The following is a 22,897-nucleotide window of genomic DNA, read 5'->3' on the forward strand; positions in this document are numbered from 1 at the left end:
CTCAGAAGCACTATAGTTGAGCCATTTGTGCCCCAAGTGAGATCTCTGAGTTCATTTGTTCAATGATTCATTAGAATTTTTTTCTTGCTTGTCCACAGTATTCTCAGGTATCTTCTCCAATACCAAAGTTCAAAGATGTCAATACTCTTGCTCTGCTGCTTCTTCAACTCCAACTTTGTATTCCATAGAGGGTCACGGGGAATACCATGACTTGCAACTATTCTGATCTTTGTAGGTATAAACCCATCATAGTATCTACAAATTGTTTCCAAGGCTGCTCTACCAAGTGGTGGTCTGCCACATATTTCTTGACTGTTTCTTTATTGTTAATTGTTGATCCTAAAAAACAGAAGCCAATCCATCACATTCATATCTTCATTGCCAATTCTAAGGTTCACTTTTCAGTAATTGAAGAAAAGCAGGACAACAAATTTCATTCCAGTTTATACTTTGCCAATTTAAGGATATTGGTAATAATTTCACTCAGCAGTGGGCAAAGCCACAGTACAACCAAGCTTTTCAGCTATTCCATGGCTGGATTCACACACTGAGTTAATACATAATGCAGTTTATCAGCCAAAATTATGAGTGAACTCAACTGCTGTGACTTATTCACCAAATCACAGTTGAAGTATATCATAGCATAGCATGATCTGTGAACCCTACAATAATGATTACAAATTGTACTATCCTATAAATGTCATACAGACAAAAGATGCCTAAAAAGAAACCTGCATGATCCTGGGTTAACAACACCCTCTTCTCAAAAAATCCCTAAGTGTTACAGTATAAATTATTGACTTGAAATCTGCCTTCATAACACTACAAATAATCTTTGATTAGTCATCTGAAAATGACATATTTTATACATTTTTTTAAAAAATGCATAAATTATGGCTTATTGTTTCGCTTTTGTTTATTCAATATCAAAAACTGAAGGTAAGATCAGAGAACATTCTTAGTGAATGGCACACAAATATGCACTTGTCTCTGTGAGAATACTTTTCTCAGTGAGACAGACGAATAGCCAGATTCTTTAAGGCAAATAAAATTAAGGAGCATAAAATAGAGACAAAATTTGCAGCTTTCATTATAGACCTGTCATCTTTCCAGGAATATATTGAGATTCTCATCACGATCTGTCCAAATAAACTCTGTTCCATTTACATATATTGATAATTTATTATCCTTTTACTGTTGTTCTGGCAGAGCAGGACTGACACGATTTGCTGCTGAAGGTGAAAAATAAGATAGCATCCTTCCTCATTCCGTGTACAAAAGCCAACTGGACTGGTGATGGAATTTTACTGGCTGCATTTGCAGATAATATTCTCTCATTATAATTTGCGAAACACAGTAAGAAGCAGCAGCTAAAACCATTGTGGCAGTTTAACAAAACAAATCATAGGTACTGAGGCCAATTCCTGAGTCCTTTATTTATTATGCCATGCTAAGCCTTGTTTGCCTAACCATGGTTTATTCAATAAATCATAATTGTCTGGAATCACACAACACAAGCCATAAAACATGGTTTACAAGCCATAAGGGTTAAATTCATACCAATCAATTAAACATTATGGTGGCTTGTCATGATGTATGAACCCTGCTAAGAAGAAGTAATGGTTTAAAATTTATTAACTAACAAAAACATGATTTTAGTGTTTTATTGTCCGAAATAAAGCAAGGTTTCTTATTTGTAAAGATTCCACACCTCACATTAAGCAAAAAAGAAAAAAAATCACATTACTGCTTAATGTTACATGCAACGTTGTTCCCTGAGAACAATACATAATTTTAGGTGGCATAGAGCAGGCACTTTAAGAACAGCCTTATCCCAATAGAACAGCCAGGTTCTAGTACTATTTACTACATGTTTTCCCAAGGAGTAAACCTCCTCTGAGGAAACATGTTTAAGGCTATATGATATATGTAAAATATCCTCAGCAAAATGCCAAAGTGATTAAATTTGCCTGTACTACATTTTTGTCATGCCTTCTCCTCACAACAGTCTTTCCAGTTCCACATCCTCCAGATGCATTAGGTCATAATTCCCAGGTTGACTAAGACAATAGGAATCATAGTGCAATATATATATGCAAAGCACTATATTGCCTTCCCCTGTCTTTAAATATCAATAGAATGAGCTTGTACTTTATGTGCTTGGATTGTACTCAGAATGCATTGAAGTATTTGTTTCTCATTTTCCTGTCATGGCTCCGACAGATGAAACTCTTCAAAGAACTTCGAGGCAGTGTTAGCAGCATTGACATTTCCACATTTTGCACATTCTGGCTATGCATCAAGCCAGAAGTATATAATTAGGAGGAAGAATGAGTGTGGTATAGTGATTAGATCTGTGGCAAATAAACTACGGTTAGCCACGTGTTTTTGGACTCTCACAGCTTCTTGCTAGTGACCATACTGTGTAGAGCTGGAGAGAATCCAAAACATCCAATTGTCTTACCCTACGCTGAGTGGTAAACAAGGTGAAAACAATTTGCATGTTTCAGATGAGAGAAATAGATGAGAGCATCAGGATGGGTATTCATTAGGGCAGAAGCTGCAATGGAAAAGGCACATATCTGAAGATTCACAAGGTGACTAATGCTTAAGGAAAGGGACCTAGAATGTACCTACTTTATCTGCTCTGGTGGAATAAGCAGATACCCTCAGGAAGAGGAAATTCCTCAAGATTATAGGCTTCCACAGCAAACCAAGAGGGTTTGTGAGAGGGACCTCGGAGTCCTAGTGGACAGTCACCAATATGAGCCAGCAGTGTGCTGCAGCTGCCAAAAAGGCCAACACAGTGCTAGGCTGCATTAACAGAGGGATAGAATCAAGATCACGTGAAGTGTTAATACCACTTTACAATGCCTTGGTAAGGCCACACTTGGAATACTGCATCCAGTTTTGGTCACTGCGATATAAAAAAGATGTTGAGACTCTAGAAAGAGTACAAAGAAGAGCAACAAAGATGATTAGGGGACTGGAGGCTAAAGCATATAAGGAACGGTTGCTGGAATTGGGTATGTCTAGTTTAATGAATAGAAGGATGAAGGGGGACATGATAGTGTTCCAATATCTCAGGGGCTTCCACAAAGAAGAGGGAGTCAAGCTATTTTCCAAGGTTCCTGAAGGCAGGACAAGAAGCAACGGGTGAAAACTAAGCAAGGAGAGAAGCAACCTAGAACTAAGGAGAAACTTCCTGACAGTTAGAACAATTAACCAGTGGAACAACCTGCCTCCAGAAGTGGTGAATGCTCCAACACTCACTCAGGTTTTTAAGAAGAGAGTGGACAGCTGTTTGTCTGAAATGGTATAGGGTTTCCTGCCTGAGCAGGGGGTTGGACTAGATGACCTCTAAGTTCACTTCCAACTTTATTATTATTATTATTATTATTATTATTATTATTATTATTATTATTATTATTATTATTAAGATTACATCAAAATGACGTGCAGTGATATCCTGATGCAAACTCTGTCACTTGCTCCTATTCTTGCAATCCTGCACCCCATGGACACTTTTGAAGAAGAACTTCCAGTGTTGCTCTAACACTGGAAATTTTTAAGAAGAGACTGAACAGCCATTTGTCCGAAATGGTATAGGGTTTCCTGCCTGAGCAGGGGGTTGGACTCAATGACCTCTAAGGTCCCTTCCAACTTTATTATTATTAGAATAAATAATGATGCTGCTGCTAATAATAATAATAATAATAGTAATAATAATAATAGTAATAATAATAATAATAATAATAATAATATAATAATAATATTATAATATAATAATAATATTACCATCCTGCGACGATATCTGTAATACCATCAAACATCCACATCTGCCTATCCCAGGTCCTGGGTAAGGACTCGATAGGTAGACAAAATGCCAAATCCAGTCTGAACATCTGGCTGACTGTGCGATGATCAATAATAATAATAATAATAGAGTTGGAAGGGACCTTGGAGGTCTTCTAGTCCAACCCCCTGCTCAGGCAGGAAACACTATATCATTTGAGACAAATGGCTGTCCAGTCTCTCCTGAAAAACTTCCAGTGTTGGAGCATTCTTAGCTTCTGGAAGCATGTTGTTCCACTGATTAATTGTTCTAAATGTCAGGAAGTTTCGCTTTAGTTCTAGGTTGCTTCTCTCTTTGGTTAGTTTCCATCCATTGCTTCTTATCCTGCCTTAACACGGCTATTATGTCACCCCCTAGTCCTTCTTTTCATTAAACTAGACATACCCAATTCCAGCAACTATTCTTTATACTGTATGTTTTAGCCTTCAGTCCCCTGATCATCTTTGTTGCTCTTCTCTGTACTCTTTCTAGAGTCTCAACATCTTTTTTACATCGTGGTGACCAAAACTGGATGCATATTCCAAGTGTGGCCTTACCAAGGCATTGTAGAGTGGTATTAACACTTCACGTGATCTTGATTCTATCCCTCTGTTAATGCAGCCTAGCATTGTGTTGGCTGTTTTGGCAGCTGCCCCACACTGCTGGCTTATATTTAAGTGGCTGTCAACTAGGACTCCAAGATCCCTCTTACAGTTACTACTATTGAGCAAGGTACCACCTGTACTGTACCTGTGCATCTGATTTTTCTTGCCTAAATATAGAACCTCACTTTTTTCACCATTGAATTTCATTTTGTTAGATAGCACCCAATGTTCAAATCTATCACAAAAGCAGTTCACTGTCTATATGAGCATAATTTGCCTTGGTGTCAAGATAAATATTAAAGTTTAAGACAAAGCTAGTTAGCTTTATTACCTGTAGAGTTTATTGAAGAAAATGGGATTCGATATATACTTGTTCAATTTCCCAGTGTGTATTACTCTGGATATTGCAAGCTTTAAAGATTTCAGAAAGCTAAACCATTCACTCTACCTGGGAATTTTGGGTTATGTAGCCTAACATAATGGTACATTCCCAGGACAAAGCAAAATTGGTGTAATCAAATAAGAATGTTTTCAGTTGTTGTCAGTGAATACTTCTGCAGGGTCAGAACAAGAACCAACTAATCTAACATTCTATAATACATTGATATGCCAATGGGAAGGAGGACAAAAAGAACACAATAACTCTAGATTGGAGTGTTTAAACTTTAAACATAACTTTGAATCTCTCAGTTCAATCATAAACCCATAAATCTTTTGCTATCTCTTAGAGTTTCTCTCCACCAATGAGTCAGTGTTACCCACTAACAATAATAACAACAATGTTGGAAGGGACCTTGGAGGTCCAATCGCCTACTCAGGCAGGAAACGCTATACCATTTGAGACAAATAACTGTCCAGTCTCTTCTTTAAAAGTTCCAGTGTTGGAGCATTCACAGCTTCTGGAGGCAGGTTGTTCCACTGGTTATTTGTTCTAATTGTCAGGAAGTTTTTCCTTAGTTCTAGGTTGCTTCTCTCTTTGGTTAGTTTCCATCCATTGCTTCTTGTCTTGCCTTCAGGTGCTTTGCAGAATAGCTTGACACCCTCTTCTTTGTGGCAACCCTTGAGATATTGGAACACTGCTATCATGTCACCCCTCATCCTTCTCTTCATTAAACTAGACATACCCAATTCCAGCAACCATTCTTTATATGTTTTAGCTTCCAATCCCCTGATCATCTTTGTTGTTCTGTTAATGTAGCTTAGCACTGTGTTGGCTGTTTTGGCAGCTGCCCCACACTGTTGGCTCATATTTAAGTGATTGTCAACTAGGACTCCAAGATCCCTCTCACAGTTACTACTATTGAGTAAGGTACCACCTATACTGTACCTATGCATTTGTTTTTTCTTGCCTAAGTGTAGAACTTCGCTTTTTGCACCATTGGATTTCATTTTGTTAGATAGCACCCAATGTTCAAGTCTGTCAAGATCCTTCTGTATCTTAAGCCTATCTTCTGGAATGTTGGCTATTCCTGACAGCTTGGTGTCATCTGCAAATCTGATGAATTCCCCATCTATCTCCTCGTCCAAATCATTGATGAAGATGTTGAAGAGCACTGGGCCCAGAACAGAGCCCTGGGGCACCCTACTACACACTTCCCTCCATGTAGATGCAGTTCCATTGAGGACCACATGCTCAGTACGGCCATATGAATTATGAATTAATATGAATTAAACAAACGCACAAACTGTAAATTAAATGTACAAATTTATATCACACATAATCAAATCTTGCTTTTATTTTAATAATAGTAATCATGTGCCTCACTGTGAGATCCTGGGATTGCAGAAGATCTGGTATTCTGATCACTAGTGGCATTATAGTTTAGATCTATGGGTCTTACATTTGGTATGATGACCTGGAAAAACACTTGTACTTAATTTTCTGTTATATAGAAAACACCCAGGTTTCTCTGTGTCATTGCTAGAGAATTAAACCCATGTGAACTCTTCACACCTTCTTATACTATAGTGGCATTCAAATACTTTCCATTGTTATAGGCTTATGCTCAGGTCAAACATAGCAAATATACGTCAGCAAGCATCTCTCATTCTCAGAATTTAATCAAAGCTTTTCAAAAGACTAGACTGGAAGCTGCATAGCTTCCTTACCAAGTTTTTATACTGATTAACTGGAAAGACATGTAAGAAATATTTAACTGCTTCCTCATTAAAAAAAATGGCATTTTTTTTTTTGCAGTTCAAAGATCAAATATTTGAAGACAAGAAAAACAAACTAAATGGAAGAAAGGCAATTTGAGCTTTGAAAGGCAAAGAAAGGGGATCCAGTTTGCAACAAAATAGATAATTTTCCTTCTTTGGTATATGAGGCAGCACTAGACTACCACAAGCAGTATTCCCTAGAACCAGCTGAAACCCTGAAAGCCTTGGCAGCAGCCCCCCAAAACCATTCCAGAAATATTAATGTTAAATAATGTTTAAATATTAATGCTAAATAATGTTAAATTGACATTCTCTACTAAATCCAGCCAAATTTAGCTAAATCAAATAACTAACGTGAATAAATTAAATTTCATAGACTAACCTATTGTACAAAAATCAGCTGCAAACTCACACTGAAAAAAACTGTAAACTTCTGAACTATTCCTTCAAAACAGAAGACTGTTTTTATCTCAAGAAGTGTACTCCCATAGATGTAACTTTTGAGAGCCACATGGTTTACTAATGCCTCACAGGGCTGGTGTAACTAAAGGCAGTGTTAGAGACAAGTGTAAAGGTGGTTTCTATTTTCTTTCTCTCTATGGCTCTCTTTGTTACCCTTTATACTGGCATCCCATTCTCTCACTCCAATAACCTCTTCTCACAAGAGCATTTTGCCAGGGAAGAGAACTTCTGATTGTTTTGAAATGAGGCTACAGACTGCATAAATTAGGACAAGGTTTCCTACTGCTCATCTACCACACTCAATAATGTAATTCTAGCCCAATATATTGGGCAACAACCATGTTGAGGAGGGCTACACTACAAAGCTCTAGAATGAGATCATCCAGCACCTTCAGGCAGGGATTATTTCCACATGGCGAACTCAAAAACAAATCAATATGGCCATTAGGATTGTACTGTGCTTGGGCTTCTATCCCAGACACAGACTATGGAGGGCCACAAATAGAGAATGTGTATGCAGTTCCTTTTCCTTTAAACTGCTTTAAACAGTTGGAGGCCAGAGTTATGTTTGATATGCTCCTCCTCCTTCACCTTTATTCTGAAGCATTTTTCTAAAATCAAGTCCAAAGTGCTTCATAGCCTCATTGATCATATCAGCAGTGCATTGAAGGAGGCAAGGATAGTTAAATGCAAAGCAATGGCAAATAAAGGATAAAGGAATATGCATTGCACACTGAATGAGTGATGTAAGATTCTCCCCTAGAAATGTTACTAAATAGGCACAGACATTTAAAGCCTCAGGAGTTGGAGATTTAATTTCTAAGGAAGGTAAAGAAGGGAGTTAGTAAAATCTTTGTTTAGGTACATGAAGTCTGATTTAGAAATGTTTTTATTACTTCAAGGTGAAATAAAGAAATGAAGGAAGATGAAAAATAGAGAAAAGGAAAAAAACAAACAAAGGGGAAAAGGGTAAAGGAAACGCAAGCATAATACGTTACATATAGGAAATCATTCTGCCTAATTTTTAAAGACATAATTAAATCTCAACCACATGGAAAAATATTGATCACTCTTCCCATTACGTTAACACACAACAGTTCAAATACAAAAATTCAATATATATTGGAGATCCAAAAATATTAATCTCAAATTTCACTGTCTTTCAAAGCAACAGTAAATATAATATTTCTTCCTGCCCCTCCCCTGCTCTATTCATTCAATTTTAAAAGTTTCCCTAACATAGAAACTGGAAATCATAGTCACTTGTATTATCATTAAGATAGACACTTTGTTTGCCAGTGTTTCCTTTTTTATTATAGAGTAACTGAGAATTAGTGTTTTGTCAACCAGGAAGCCCTCTGACTGCTTAATATTAGCAAATGACTGAAGAATTTGTACTCCACATAATACAAGAAGGTGAAAGATACTTTATATCTTTCCTCTTGGCTATCTATATTTTACAGGGCATTAAAAGATAAGCATGATTTTAAAGTCAGTGACTTTTTTGGGCTTCTAAGCAAGGTAGAAGATACATGTTTGTTGATATCAAAAGAGGCTTAGAATTTCAGACAAGTAAAAAGGGGCATATTTCTCTATGCACTTTTAGATGAGATTATGTTATTAAATGGTTCCTGTTGAGTCCTTCGCGGAAAGGCAAGACTCAAGAAGCAGTTGTAGTTCTCAGTTTTCTTTATTCTGTGTTCAGCTTACAAGTAGATGGCTTCAGCAGCTCCCAAAACCTCCCAGCTTCTTATATAGGCATTTCCCGGGTCAATGCGATACTTTTCCCGCGCCAGCACCCGCGCATGCGCACGGCGCTGGCGACAGCCTGTCTGGTCCCGGGCAGCTTTGCACCTGCTCGGGACTGCCTGCAAACGCCCTGAGCCGTTTGCAAGGCTCGGGACATAACACCCCTTTCCCCCGGGCTAAAACTACTACCAACATATAATCATTTATTTTATGCAGTGTTCTGCTTCCCAGTGCTCCTATCGTTACCTGGCTTTTGTTTAGCCAGCAATGTTATGTAATCTTCTAAGTATTTAGGAGATTTCCTTGCTCTCTGTGACCTTTTCAGTTCTGGGTTTCTGACAGGTGTTCCCTGACTGAGGGGTGACAAGAGCCTGTTCCCCTTATCATGCCTTGGTGCCTTCCAAGGACTTTGCCCCAATGCCTGGCCTGCTTGCTTGCCCACCGGGCTCGTCAGGCCAGGGCTCCTATCACTTTGTGACCTGGTTGACCCGCCTAGCTGTAGGCCCTCGGGCCCCTTGAAGTGATAGCCACTGCTGGGCGTTTCTGCAGACCCTCCTAAGTCCAACCAAGACCTGTCAGAGGGCTGTCCATCCCTTAAGTCCCGTTCTGTATCCGGGCTTGTGTGGGATTCTGTACCTTCCCAAAATTCAGTTACTTCCTGATTTGGGCTAGAGGTGTTGTAGTCGGGACTTGGTTCCTCGACCACCTCCCTGTATGTTTGACCCCCTGTAGGATTTGGGGTAAGGTCAGGCCAACTCTGGGGATTGTGTGCCAGCTCTCTTGCGGGGAATGATTTGTTGGGATGCTCCCGGGTATCCTCCGTGACTGGAGTGCTGTGTGATGTGTGTGGAAAGTGAGTATGCCCCCGGGATGACTCCCTGGCTGGAGTAGGCGTGAGTGCCTGTTGTGTGGGTAAGCTCCATGAATTCCTGTTCGGAGCACTTGCGGAAGCTTGAAATGGGCCGTCAGTGGCTCCATCAGTGGAGATGGGCAGCAGCTCGTGCCCTTCCCTTTGCTCCAAAGGGTCCCCCTCCCCCCTGGAAAAGACCCAGGAGTCTCAGCTGGAAGATGCCGCCTAGGGCGGAGTTGGTCGATGTGCCTGCGCAGGACACGACCGTTGTCCAGGGCTACCTCGTAGGATAGAGGACCCGTGACCCTGGAAACAGAAGCGGGGACCCATGTATGACCAGGCCCGTAATTGCGAGTCCAGACCGGGGCACCCTCAAGTAGTTGTCTAGGTGCCCTAGGATGTGAGGTAGATGAAGGCAATCTGTCCGGATGCAACCGGTCAAGTTTAGTAGTAAGTTGACGCCCCCAACGAAATTCAGCTGGGCTTCTCCCTGTAGAAGTGGATGGTGTGGTGCGATAAGAAAGGAGAAAGTCAGCCAACCTGTGATGCCAGTCCCCGTAGGTGAGTCTTTTCAAGGCGTCCTTTGTGATGCGCACCATACGTTCAGCCATACCGTTGGTGGACGGGTGGAAGGGTGCAGAGGTGGCATGACGAATCATGTTAGCCTGTAAGAAAGCTTGGAATTCAGAGGAAGTGAATTGAGGGCCGTTGTCAGACACAATGACATCTGGAAGCCCGTGTGCAGCAAAAATCCCCCTCAGTACCTGAATAGTCTTTGCAGTGGTGGTGGATGAGACAGGTACAACCTCAAGCCATTTGGAATGGCTGTCAACGAGAACCAAGAAGAACTGGCCCTGAAAGGGCCCAGCGTAGTCAATGTGCACCCTAGACCATGGGGACTGTGTTTCCTCCCATCTATGCACGGGAGCTTGGGGCATCTCTGGGCGAGATCGTTGGCACAGGTGGCATGCATGCACCTTAGCCTCAATATCTTTATCTAAACCAGGCCACCACAAGTGGCTGCACGCAAGAGCCTTCATACGAACAATGCCAGGATGACCCTCGTGGAGGGATTCTAAGACCCTAGTCCTCATTGAGGTGGGAATGACAACTCTGTTTCCCCAAAGCAGAAAGCAGACCCCTGAGAAAGGGACAGCTCGTTCCTTTTGGACCAGAAACTCTGAAACTCAGGACTAGGGCAGTGCTCAGGCCAACCAGACAAAACCCAGGAACGGACACGTGAAAGTGTGTGATCTGTACCTGTTTCAGCGGCAACATCCCTGGCACTAAGAGGGAGCTCGGGCAAGGCTTGGATTGATAGAATGTTGACAGCTGGCGCAGAGTCAGCTTCTACTACTGGCAGGGGCAATCTACTGAGGCCATCAGCATGGCCCATTTCTTTCCCAGGCTTGTGGAGTAATGAAAAATCATATGCAGACAAAAAAATAGACCACCTAAGCATTCTAGGGGAAATGATGTGGGGAGTCTGCTTACGTGTGGTAAACAGTCCCAGCAGAGGCTTATGGTCAGTGAAGACCGTGAAATGCCTGCCATATAGAAAATCGTGGAATTTTTTAATTCCAGCAACAACAGCCAGAGCCTCCCTGTCTATCTGAGCGTAGTTGCGCTCAGCAGAAGACAATGTTCTGGAGTAATATGCAACAGGAACCTGAGTTCCATCAGACCTGAGGTGGCTCAGGACAGCTCCAACCCCGTAAGGGGACGCATCACAAGCGATGCACACAGGAAGGGACTCGTTGAAATGTGCAAGTACACTGTTAGAAGTGAGCAAGGCCTTGACTTTGTTAAAACAAGCCTCATGTGTTGTGACCAGTGCCACACTGCTTGCTTGTCTAGTAGCCTGTGAAGAGGCTCAGCTACACTGGCTTTATGTGGAAGGAAGGAATTGTAGAAATTCAGGAGGCCCAGGAAGGCCTGAAGTTCGGCCTTAGACTTTGGCCTAGGTGCTTCTAAAATAGCAGTTAGTTTGGATTCAGCAGGATGAATCCCAGCAGCATCAATTTTGAATCCCAGAAATTCAGTAGAAGGCACCCCAATCTTGCATTTGTCTTTTCTGAGCTTAAGGCCTGATTTCCTGAATCTTAACAGGACAGCCCTAAGCCTTTCAGCTAGAATGTGTGTGGAGTCTCCTGCAATCAAGACATCGTCAAAGTAGGGGCAGACCCCTGGTATACCTCGTAGTGTGTTTTCCATTACGCTTTGGAAAATCCCAGGAGCGACATTCACTCCAAACTGTAGCCTTTTTATCTTAAAGGCCCCCTGTGGGTCACAATAGTCTGAGCTATAGCAGCATCATCATCAACAGGCAGCTGTTGATATGCTTGAGCTAGGTCAAGCTTTGCAAAACACGCCCCCCCTTGAGAGAGGCCAGGATGTGACTGACCACAGGAACAGGATAGGCATGTTGCTGCAATGCCTTATTGAGTGTGCATTTGTAATCAGCACAAATGTGAATGTCCCCATTTGCCTTTAGAGGCGTGACAATGGGGGTCTCCCAAGGACTGGAATTCTAGAATTCCCTGTTGGATCAGTTTGTCTAACTCAGTGTCAATTTTACTCTTTAAAGCAAAAGGGACCCTTCTTGCTTTAATTCTAATGGGAGTGACAGTGGGGTCTAGCTTTAAGGACACAGGGGGTCCTTTGAATGTGCCCAGCTGGGGGCTGAAAACATCTGCAAATTCTTTGCAGACTTCCTGTAGGTCGAGTGTTTGTAAGCTGTTGAGTTTGTAGAGCTGTTGAGTCCTGTGACGTGTATCCCCAGGGCCTCAAACCAATCGAGTCGTATGAGACTCGTTCGTTCACCCCCTACTACTAATAAGTCTAGTGGACCTTCAAAATTCTTGTATTGCACATTAAGAGTGGCCTCCCCCTTAACACACACTCTTGAATTTTGAAAATCTGTTAACACAATGTCAGAAGGCCTTAACTTGGCCTGAGTTCCACTACCGGAACAAATCTTCCTAAATGTATGCAAGGAGATGATTGAAAGGGCAGACCCTGTGTCTAGTTCCATAGTTAATGGAACCCCTTGTAGCTTCACCTTGAGTGACAGCTTTTTCTTAATGGGCTTGTGTGTGCCTGTCCTGAGGATGCTCCTTCGCGAAGCGCAAAACCCTACCCTATTCTGGCTGGGGACCCTGGTACCTTTCAGGCGCAGTTCTTCCTGAGGTTGTACCTTTCGTCGGCCCAGACACACAGCTACAATGTGTCCTTGTTTGCCGCATGCCCGGCAGGTAGCGGAGCGGAACTTGCAGTCGGTTCTCCTGTGGCGACCTCCACAGCCGATGCACTTGAGTGGAGCTGAAGAGCTTCCCTTCTGATTTCCTTCCTTCGTGGGGTGGAGACGGTCGACTTCCTCGTCCGGATCCTCCTCGGAGTTTCCTTGGACGTCTTCCTGGTGCACGGATGCAACTTCTGGACTGTTTCTGATCGGCCGCATGTTCTTGACGGCGCCGCCTGCTGCTTCTTCTGCGGTGACTTCTCTTAAGGCATCTTGGAAGGACAATTCTTCTTTAGCGAAAAGCCTCTGTTGTAGATCTCGATGCCTTAACCCGCACACGAATCGGTCCCTCAGTCGTTCTTCGAGGTCCTTGAACTCGCAGTGCTTGGCGGCCTTCCTTAATGTGGCGATGTACTTTTTGGCCGACTCACCGGATCGTTGATCCCTCTGCTCGAAGGTGTGGCGCCATGCGATGATGGACATCTTGGGCTGGAAGTGCTCCTTCAGTAGCTTCTTTAGATCTGCGTAGCTGACAGACTCTACTGGAACAGGTGCTGCAAGGTTTTCTGCGATTTCGAAGGCGTCTTGACCGCAAACACAAAGCAGGGTGGCAGCCTTCAAGCTCTCTTCCCTCACTTGGTTTGCCTTGAAGTAGTTCTCCACCCTGGCTACGTAGGACTCCCACCGCTCTGGATGTGAGACGTCGAACTCCGAAAGCCTTCCAACCTTTGCCATCTTCAGGAGACGGTCTATCAGCCAGCCTACCCCCGAATGCGCACTGGATTGGCGAGTAGCTGCTGAGTCGACACCGTTCCGCCGCTCAGGACTCACTTGGGTAAGCTTACACTTCTTCCTTTCCAGGCGATGTAAGGCATCCCACCTTCGTCGCCAGTGTTGAGTCCTTCGCAGAAAGGCAAGACTCGAGAAGCAGTTGTAGTTCTCAGTTTTCTTTATTCTGTGTTCAGCTTACAAGTAGATGGCTTCAGCAGCTCCCAAAACCTCCCAGCTTCTTATATAGGCATTTCCCGGGTCAATGCGATACTTTTCCCGCGCCAGCACCCGCGCATGCGCACGGTGCTGGCGACAGCCTGTCTGGTCCCGGGCAGCTTTGCACCTGCCCGGGACTGCCTGCAAACGCCCCGAGCCATTTGCAAGGCTCGGGACATAACAGTTCCTATACTATATATAGAAAGAAACTAAACTATAATGGAGCTAAATAAACAGATTAAAAGTCAGTGCCTTATTTATCTCATTTTGGAATATAAATTGAGCCACTGGCTAATTATGTCAATTATATGATCTAGTTTTGAACTTTTAAAATAGAACCATTCACAATTTCTGGGGTTCTTATATTAAACTCAACCCTGACAGATATCAACAACCAAAAAGGAAAGGATTTGGAAAACAAATGTGGCAGAACAATATGGCAAACAGGTAGTCCACCTCTCCAGGAAGCCAAACAGCTTGATGAAGTAGTATCCTGATTACATTCAACTTGGCCATAATTATGATGTTCAAGTTTATGAGACAATAACCAATTTTATTTGCACTATTTGATATAAATTATCTTATTTATCTGATATAAATCAATTATCTTGTTACCTGAATCTAAATATGTATGTATATCAAATAAAACAATTGTAATGGCAGACAGTGTAGATAATATTTTTTAGCATCTCTAACAAATATTTTCTTATTTATATTTGTTCATGCTTACTGCAGGCTTTCATTATTTGAGGAAAACTACAGCTTTTATAGAACAACAGGGACTTGAAATGCTTCAATAATTATACTGGCAGAAACCAGAACATTAGTTCTTTGAGAATGGAACATCACAATCCACGTTTACAGAGACAAGAAGTAGCCACAAAATTAAATTGATCAGATATTGATTTTTCATTTCTTTTTCATTTCATTTTTAAAGACTACTTTTCATTCATCACACTGTGACTATAACCAACATGCTCATTTTAAAGAGATTAATTAAGGGATTAAAGTGGGAATGACAGTCACAGGTGAATAAAGTCTTTGAAACTTGGAGATATGAGAGCAGTGGTGGGATTCAAACATGTGAACAACCGGTTCTCTGTGTGAATGCCGCTTCCGGAAGTCCATTCTGGGCCTCGGCAACAAAAAATTAGCTACCGGTTCTGCTGAAGTGGTGCGAACCGGCTGAATCCCACCACTGTATGAGAGGGAAAATGTTAACAGATGCTTGATTCCCTTTTAGAAATAGCAGAAGTCAAGATGCATCACTGATCACATGTGAAATTCCTTAGATTACATAGTGTTTGAGCAAAATTATACAAACAATGATCCCTTTCTTGCTATCATCTATTACAAAGCAGACTTAGTTCTTGCAGAGCATCAGATAGAATAGTGCCTGAGTAAGTTTTCCCTCACATGGAAGTAAGATGATTAGAGACTTACTCCAAAGAAGGAGTTGCCAGAGAACAATAGCTTTCTCACCCTTTCTTTTTGCTTGGATCCTGTCTGCACTATTTAGCCTTGAGCTATGATGTGGATAGAAGTAAATAAGAAAAAATGAAACACACTTTGAATAAGCATCCCTCATGCATTTGTATGTCATCTAACCCATAGGATTTCTTTGTATATTTTTATATAGTCAGGCTGCTATTTATCTTTAAAATCATTACATACCCATTACCATTAGGCTCTAGCTCTGAATTCAGCTTTGAGACATTCTTTTTCTCATCCTGTCTTTTGTTTATATAAAACAAGGGGGTCAAACATTCCATGTACATCCTTCACAAAAGCAGTGCACTGTCTATATGAGCATAATTTGCCTTGGTGTCAACATAAATAATAAAGTATAAGACAAAGCTAATTAGCTTTATCATCTGTAGAGTTTATTGAAGAAAATGGGATTTGATATATACTTGTTCAATTTCCCAGTGTGTATTACTCTGGATATTGCAAGCTTTAAAGATTTCAGAAAGCTAAACCATTCACTCTACCTAGGAATTTTGGGTTATGTAGCCTAACATAATGGTACATTCCCAGAACAAAGCAAAATTGGTGTAATCAAATAGGAATGTTTTCAGTTGTTGTCAGTGAATACTTCTGCAGGGTCAGAACAAGGACCAACCAATCTAACATTCTAAAACACATTGATATACCAATGGGAAGGAGGACAAAAAGAACACAATAACTCTAGATTGGAGTGTTTAAACTTTAAACATAACTTTGAATCTCTCAGTTCAATCATAAACCCATAAATCTTTTGCTATCTCTTAGAGTTTCTCTCCACCAATGAGTCAGTGTTACCCACTAACAATAATAACAACAATGTTGGAAGGGACCTTGGAGGTCCAATCGCCTACTCAAGCAGGAAACGCTATACCATTTGAGACAAATAGCTGTCCAGTCTCTTCTTTGAAAGTTCCAGTGTTGGAACATTCACAGCTTCTGGAGGCAGGTTGTTCCACTGGTTATTTGTTCTAATTGTCAGGAAGTTTTTCCTTAGTTCTAGGTTGCTTCTCTCTTTGGTTAGTTTCCATCCATTGCTTCTTGTCTTGCCTTCAGGTGCTTTGCAGAATAGCTTGACACCCTCTTCTTTGTGGCAACCCCTGAGATATTGGAACACTGCTATCATGTCACCCCTCATGCTTCTCTTCATTAAACTAGACATACCCAATTCCAGCAACCATTCTTTATATGTTTTAGCCTCCAATCCCCTGATCATCTTTGTTGTTCTGTAGCTTAGCACTGTGTTGGCTGTTTTGGCAGCTGCCACACACTGTTGGCTCATATTTAAGTGATTGTCAACTAGGACTCCAAGATCCCTCTCACAGTTACTACTATTGAGCATGGTACCATCTATACTGTACCTGTGCATTTGTTTTTTCTTGCCTAAGTGTAGAACTTCGCTTTTTGCACCATTGAATTTCATTTTGTTAGATAGCGCCCAATGTTCAAGTCTGTCAAGATCCTCGTGTATCTTAAGCCTATCTTCTGGAGTGCTGGCTATTCCTGCCAGCTTGGTATCATCTCCAAAATTGATGAATTCCCAATCTATCCCCTCATTCAAATCATTGATGATGATGTTGAAGTGCACTGAGCCCAGAACAGAGCCCTGGGCCACCCCACTAAACACTTCCCTCCATGTAGATGCAGTTCCATTGAGGACTATACGCTGATTCCAGCCAGCTATGAATCCATCTGGTGATGATGCTGTCTAACCCTCATTTTTCTATCTTATCAAGTATTAGGTTGTGGTCTACTTTATCAAATGCCTTACTGAAGTCCAAGTAAATTATATCTACAGCATTCCTCTGGTCCACTAATTCTGTCACCTGGTCAAAGAATGCAATAAGATTTGTCTGGCATGATTTGTTTTTGACAAACCCATGTTGGCTTTTGATAATGACTTTGTTTGCCTCTAGGTCAGGGGTGTCAAACTCAATTTCATTGAGGGCCGCATCAGCATTGCAGTTGCCCTTGGGGGGCCGGGTGGGTGTGGCTAGGGTGGGTGCAGCCTACTAGGTGGGCATGGAGAGAGTGGGTGTGGCCTACTGAGTGGGCATGGCCAGCTCTACATCATTCATGTTAAGGGTGCCTTGGGGGCCTGGGCAGGAGTGGGACAGATCTGAGGGTTCTGGCAAAAGGGGGTAGGACCAGGGCAAGTGCCAAGGCATGGTCCACTGGAGGAGCCTCACTGTTCCTCTCAGGACATGTGGGGAGTGAATGGTAGTGCGGGCTGCCGGGAGCCCTGGGCAGCAGAGGTCAAATACCCAGCCTGGCCCTCAAGCACCCATGGCACCAAGCCCAGCTCCACTTACCCAAGGGGGTGCCCAGCTGCACTTACCTCCTCCTCAAGGCTGCTGCTGCTATGCTTGCTCTCCTTAGCCAGGTTGTTCATGATGGGTACCAGGGCAAAATCAGAGGGAGATTGAATGCATTTCAGCATAGATGGCCACCACAAAATTGGCTCCCGGTCAGCCAGCCTGGGCCAGGGCCAAGGCAGTGGGGGCCGTTCCCTCACTGTTTCCAGGATGGCTTTGCGGGCCACATGAAACCACTTCGCGGACCGCATCTGGCCCCCGGGTCTTGTGTTTGACATGTCTGCTCTAGGTGTTCGCTGATTCATTGCTTGATTATCTTTTCCAGAATCTTCCCAGGTATTGAGATCAGGCTGATAGGTCTGTAGTTTCCTGGATCCATTCCCCCCCCCCTTTTTGAGTCAACAGTAAACTATCCTAGCTTGACACTTGCTGCCTTCATTGGTAATCTCTCTCCTGCCTTTTGTGCCTCTGTTCCCAATCACTGGCCAACATCTCTGTTCCCAATCACTGGGAAGACTTCCAGGGTAATGGATGACTAAGCCTAGATTTTACATGTCATTGTGCTGGAGTAGTCAGTTCCTAAAAGAGTACAGCTAAAACATGTCCTAAGATTTTTCACTCATGGTCTGGGGACAGAATATGTAATGTTATAAAGGGAATAGTATAGCATATAGTTTTGCCAGTGTCTGTGGGCCAATATTCTTACTTTAGTTCCCCAGAATCCCATCGTACAGAAACATTGCTGCTCTTTCTTCACAACCTTGTAAATGAATATATTGTATTTAATATACAAAATCTGCCAGCAAATTAATCAATAATATTTCTTCTAGCAATATTCCATATTACTTGCTCCACAAACAAGGGAATTTGTTTTGAATAATTTATTTTCAGAATGTCTTTTAAAAGATAAACATGAAAAAGTTTTCAGCCAAGAGGTGGTAATAATCATGACTCCTTTTTTTTCTAATCACTTTCTTACTTCTTTTTTCCACTTTTTTTTTCCACTTGTGCTCTCAGGAATCTAGTTCGCCAACTCAAAAACAATATAAAAGAAACCAAGTGGGTTTTTTTTTTATATGAAGGGCACATTGCATTATTTTTAACTCCCTCAAAATTAGTGCTCAACATTTCTTTTACCAAATAATTATTTGAACATCTAGAATTACTTGTATTTTGTGTACTAATGGGGTGAGCTATTGTATTTTTCAGAAAGGTGCCCAAAGAGAATGTCAGAGTTTTTCTAAAATGGTGCTCCAAGGGATTAAACAATCTGGAAATTTGGATCAATCATCCGGGCCTTCTGTGGAGAGGTGCTAGTAAGCCATTGCATCCTAATTGAAGAATCTGCTCAAGCTAGAGAAAAGGCTCCACACACATGGGAGAGATTTAAGCTCTAATCATGAAGGGAGGGAGGAGCCATTTTGTATTTGAAAGAACCTGCTGGACACATACAGCCACATGTAATTGGTTGGCTTGGACATGTCAGACTCTATCTTCTCCTCCATTATACAGATGATCAAATGTATGAATCAGAAAGCATCTAATATAACCCCACCTCCTGCTCGCTGCAGGAATTCATTAAAATATCCTCCACAAGGTGGGGTCTCTAAGAGGCCTCCTCTACTTTCATTATAATGCAGGTGCTAAAAGGACACATACTATCTAGGAATGCAATGATAAGAACATAGAATCTAGTTCATGGAAAGGCATTTTTTTACTTTGGTCAGACTTCGTGTGCCATATTGTGTCCAGTTTTGGATACACTGTTCAAAAACGGCAAATTGGAAGGGATGGACTTATTCTGTATTGCCCTACAGGAATAATCAATTAAAAAAACAAGGCTATACAGTAGATTCACATAGAAGTAAAAAGAATTTTCTGATTATATAGGCTAGTGATGGTGAAACTTTTAGAGACCGAGTGCCCCAAAACTGGCCTCGCCCCTGCTCCACCTCCTGCCCCGTCCCTGCTCCTCCCCCATCCCCTGATCCGCCTGCCCGCAGGGCCACTCACCACCTCCAGGGCACGCCGCAGATTGCCCAGGCAACCCAGCAGCGCTATGGCGGTCACACCCTCTGTCCACGCCCTGCAGCATCAACTGTGCATGATGGGGTGTGAGGGCAGAGTCTTGCCTATGCTGCCTGGCTGCCATGTCCTTGGCTGCACTGCTCCATGTGGACCATGCTCAGGGGCGACTCTCTTTCAGGGAGGCTGCTGGAGAGGAGGAGGTCACAGGGGGAGGGGAGGCTGGGGCAATGGCATGTGTGCCCACAGAGAGGGCTCCGAGTACCACCTCTGGCACCTGTGCCATAGGTTCGCCACCACTGGTATAGGCTGTTAGCTAGTGAACTGAGTGCCAAATGAAGGGGTGAGTTTTCCTTTCTTGAAGCTCTGGCTTGTCATCTTTAGAGTTGTTCTAATGAGTTCTGCACTATGGAGGGGGTTGTATTAGTTAACTTTCAATCTCTAAGGTAGCTTACTACTCTACATTTCTATAATTCACTGTTTTTATGCTACTATTCCAGTCAGGGGCAGTCTACTATAGTCATGTATTAATGGATGCTGTTAAGAGACACTTGCCTGCTAATTCCTCCAGCAAGTGGGAGAAGTGAAGAAACACGCAATGTTTGTGTATCACGTTATTTCCCTAAAAGTTGGCACCTAAAAGATGTTTGGATTTAAACTGCCACAATTCTCAGTAATGGCACATACCTAGAAGACATTTAGGATTAAGAAGTTGGTGTAGCATGTTACTCATAAAAATCACTTTTCCCCTTTGTTTCACATTCCATTGTTGTCTGCTCAGGGCAGGACGGGGCAGGGAAGCAAGTGTGATGAAATTCACATCATAATGCAAATCTCACTGCTTATGTTCTTTCATTCAATTTTGGCACACAAGCACAAAAGGGCAAGGTTTGCACTGTGTTGTTACCGTGTATGTGTTGTCATTTTTCCATCACCTTGGCTAGCTGCAGATGCCTCTGCTAGTTAACTAGCAGTCCCATTTTTTGTTTTGCTTTTAATGGTGGTAGACTTTAGATAGAATGACATTGTCTGGGACCCTGAAAAGCTGTTACCTGTCAAGAGAGATAGCACTCGGCAGAATAATTGTTTTGACTTCACTTTCAGTGTTCATTGACTCTAGAGCTGAGGACTGAATGGCAAAATATTCCACTTATATTGCATATTCAGTCATTGGGGAGTAAATTATATTGAATCAATTTTCAAAACACTATTATATTTTGGCTACTTATTGAAGGCAATTATATTCAAGTTCTCGTTAAAAGAAATTCCAAACTGGTTTACAATAAACATAAAACAGAATAAAAGTAGACTAAGAAGTTTCACACCACCAGCATTTCAGTTCCTCACAAAACAAATGTGAGGTTTGAAATTTTTGATCATTATCATGCCTATATATTTGCAATTTTAATGCTTACGAAAAGCACCCATGACCCAATCAACAGTTATTGAGGAACAGAATGTCATCTGTTCAATCCCCTTACCTACTACAATGAATATCATTCCCCCCAAACTCCCACAATCATGGTCTAACAAAAATATAAATAAATGACTACTGTGCTCTACTCCAAAATATTTGATTTTCTATTCTTGCATCTCAGGACTAAGGCTGTGATTGGGAGAAGCAATGCTGAAGGACACAGGCTGTAAAAAATGGGAATAGATCCATTGGAAGTTCCCCCAAATTTTCCGCTAGCCAAGGTGTGAACACACAGTTGCATTAAAAAGCTTCTGTGACTTGTGAAAGTAACACAATAGCATGTTAGCACTTATATAACAAAGAACATTTTGCACTAGTTATGACCATAGATGTATATTGCTATAGCGGCTGAATTGGAGAGATGGGAATAAAGGAAAATAAAATTTAAACAATGTGCTTACTTAGAGACCAGCTGCAGAAATAGCACAAGGAACCTCTCTTGGGGAAGAAGACAGAGACAAGTTTAATTGCAGCTGCTGTGTAATGGCTATGAACTAGGAGCAAAGCAAGAAAAAAAATTCCCCATCTTGGGGGGAGGAAATCCTGGAAACTTCACAAATCAATGAAAAAATTAGCTTAAACCCAATTTAATAAATTGGAGCAAAGTCAGAAATAGGTCACAAAAATGGATGAAATTGTGGGAATAATCTAGTTTGAAGCTGAACAATCATTAAAAATACATATGTTATGGTTATAATTATAATGTGAGGGTTAGAAAGATCAAGGTCAGATGCAAATAGTCTGAGATTAGATGCTTCTGTTATAATAACACTGTACAGATGTCAATCATATTATTTCCTAAGAAATAACCAGTTCTCAATCCTTTGGGTACATAGGCAAGAAAAGAGATGTTAAGATTTAAAATTTGGGATATGGATACACATACACAATAATACTGTGTGTGTGTGTGTGTGTGTGTGTGTTTGTTTGTGTGTGTGATTTTTACTTTAATTATATGATTGTAACTTTTCTAATATATATATATTAAGACTAGCTGTGTCTTGAATCTCTGATGTTAGCCTTCCCATTCAATTATTCACCCAGTGCCTCTCTACTTTCTTCAGAACTGGAGGATTTTAATTTTTAAAGATCTCCAAGACAACATTTTTTCAAGAATTAGTTGGATCTTGCAAAGACTTCCTCTGAATGAGTTGCTGACTTACATCTCAGGAAGGCCTTTGATAGCTTTTAGAAACCATATCTATCAGATTCCTTCCTTATACATATCCACAGAAGAACTGGATCCCTTGCTTATTGGATTGTTCAGTTTACAGAGATGAATTCTATTGCCTGTCACCTGCAGCTTCCAGTCATAATGACAATACTTCTCTTCTACCATGGGGTAAAGGGGAAAATTTTTTAAGTGGATTAGATTTGAGATTCCCTGCACAGAACACAATTTGAGGACAGGAAGGAGTTATTGAAAATGAGAAACTTAGAACTGAAATGTCCTCCCCACCTCCCATTATATTCAACAAAACATGATCTTTACTTTTATTCTTACGGTCTTACCCATACTCATATTTGAGGGGAAAGGTGACTGCGGTAAATTACAGAATAGGATATGCTTAATTTTGAAATCCTGAGCCCTGATGCAACTTATTCTTTTCTATCTGAATAAAGAAAAACTAAAAAAAAATAGAACACAAAATGACACATCTCATCCTAAATGTATCAGAACAAGTCAA

This window comes from Crotalus tigris, unplaced genomic scaffold (genome assembly GCF_016545835.1).
Source record: "Crotalus tigris isolate CLP2741 ecotype Arizona unplaced genomic scaffold, ASM1654583v1 scf7180000017550.10884619, whole genome shotgun sequence".
NCBI classification, from domain to species: Eukaryota; Metazoa; Chordata; class Lepidosauria; order Squamata; family Viperidae; genus Crotalus; species Crotalus tigris.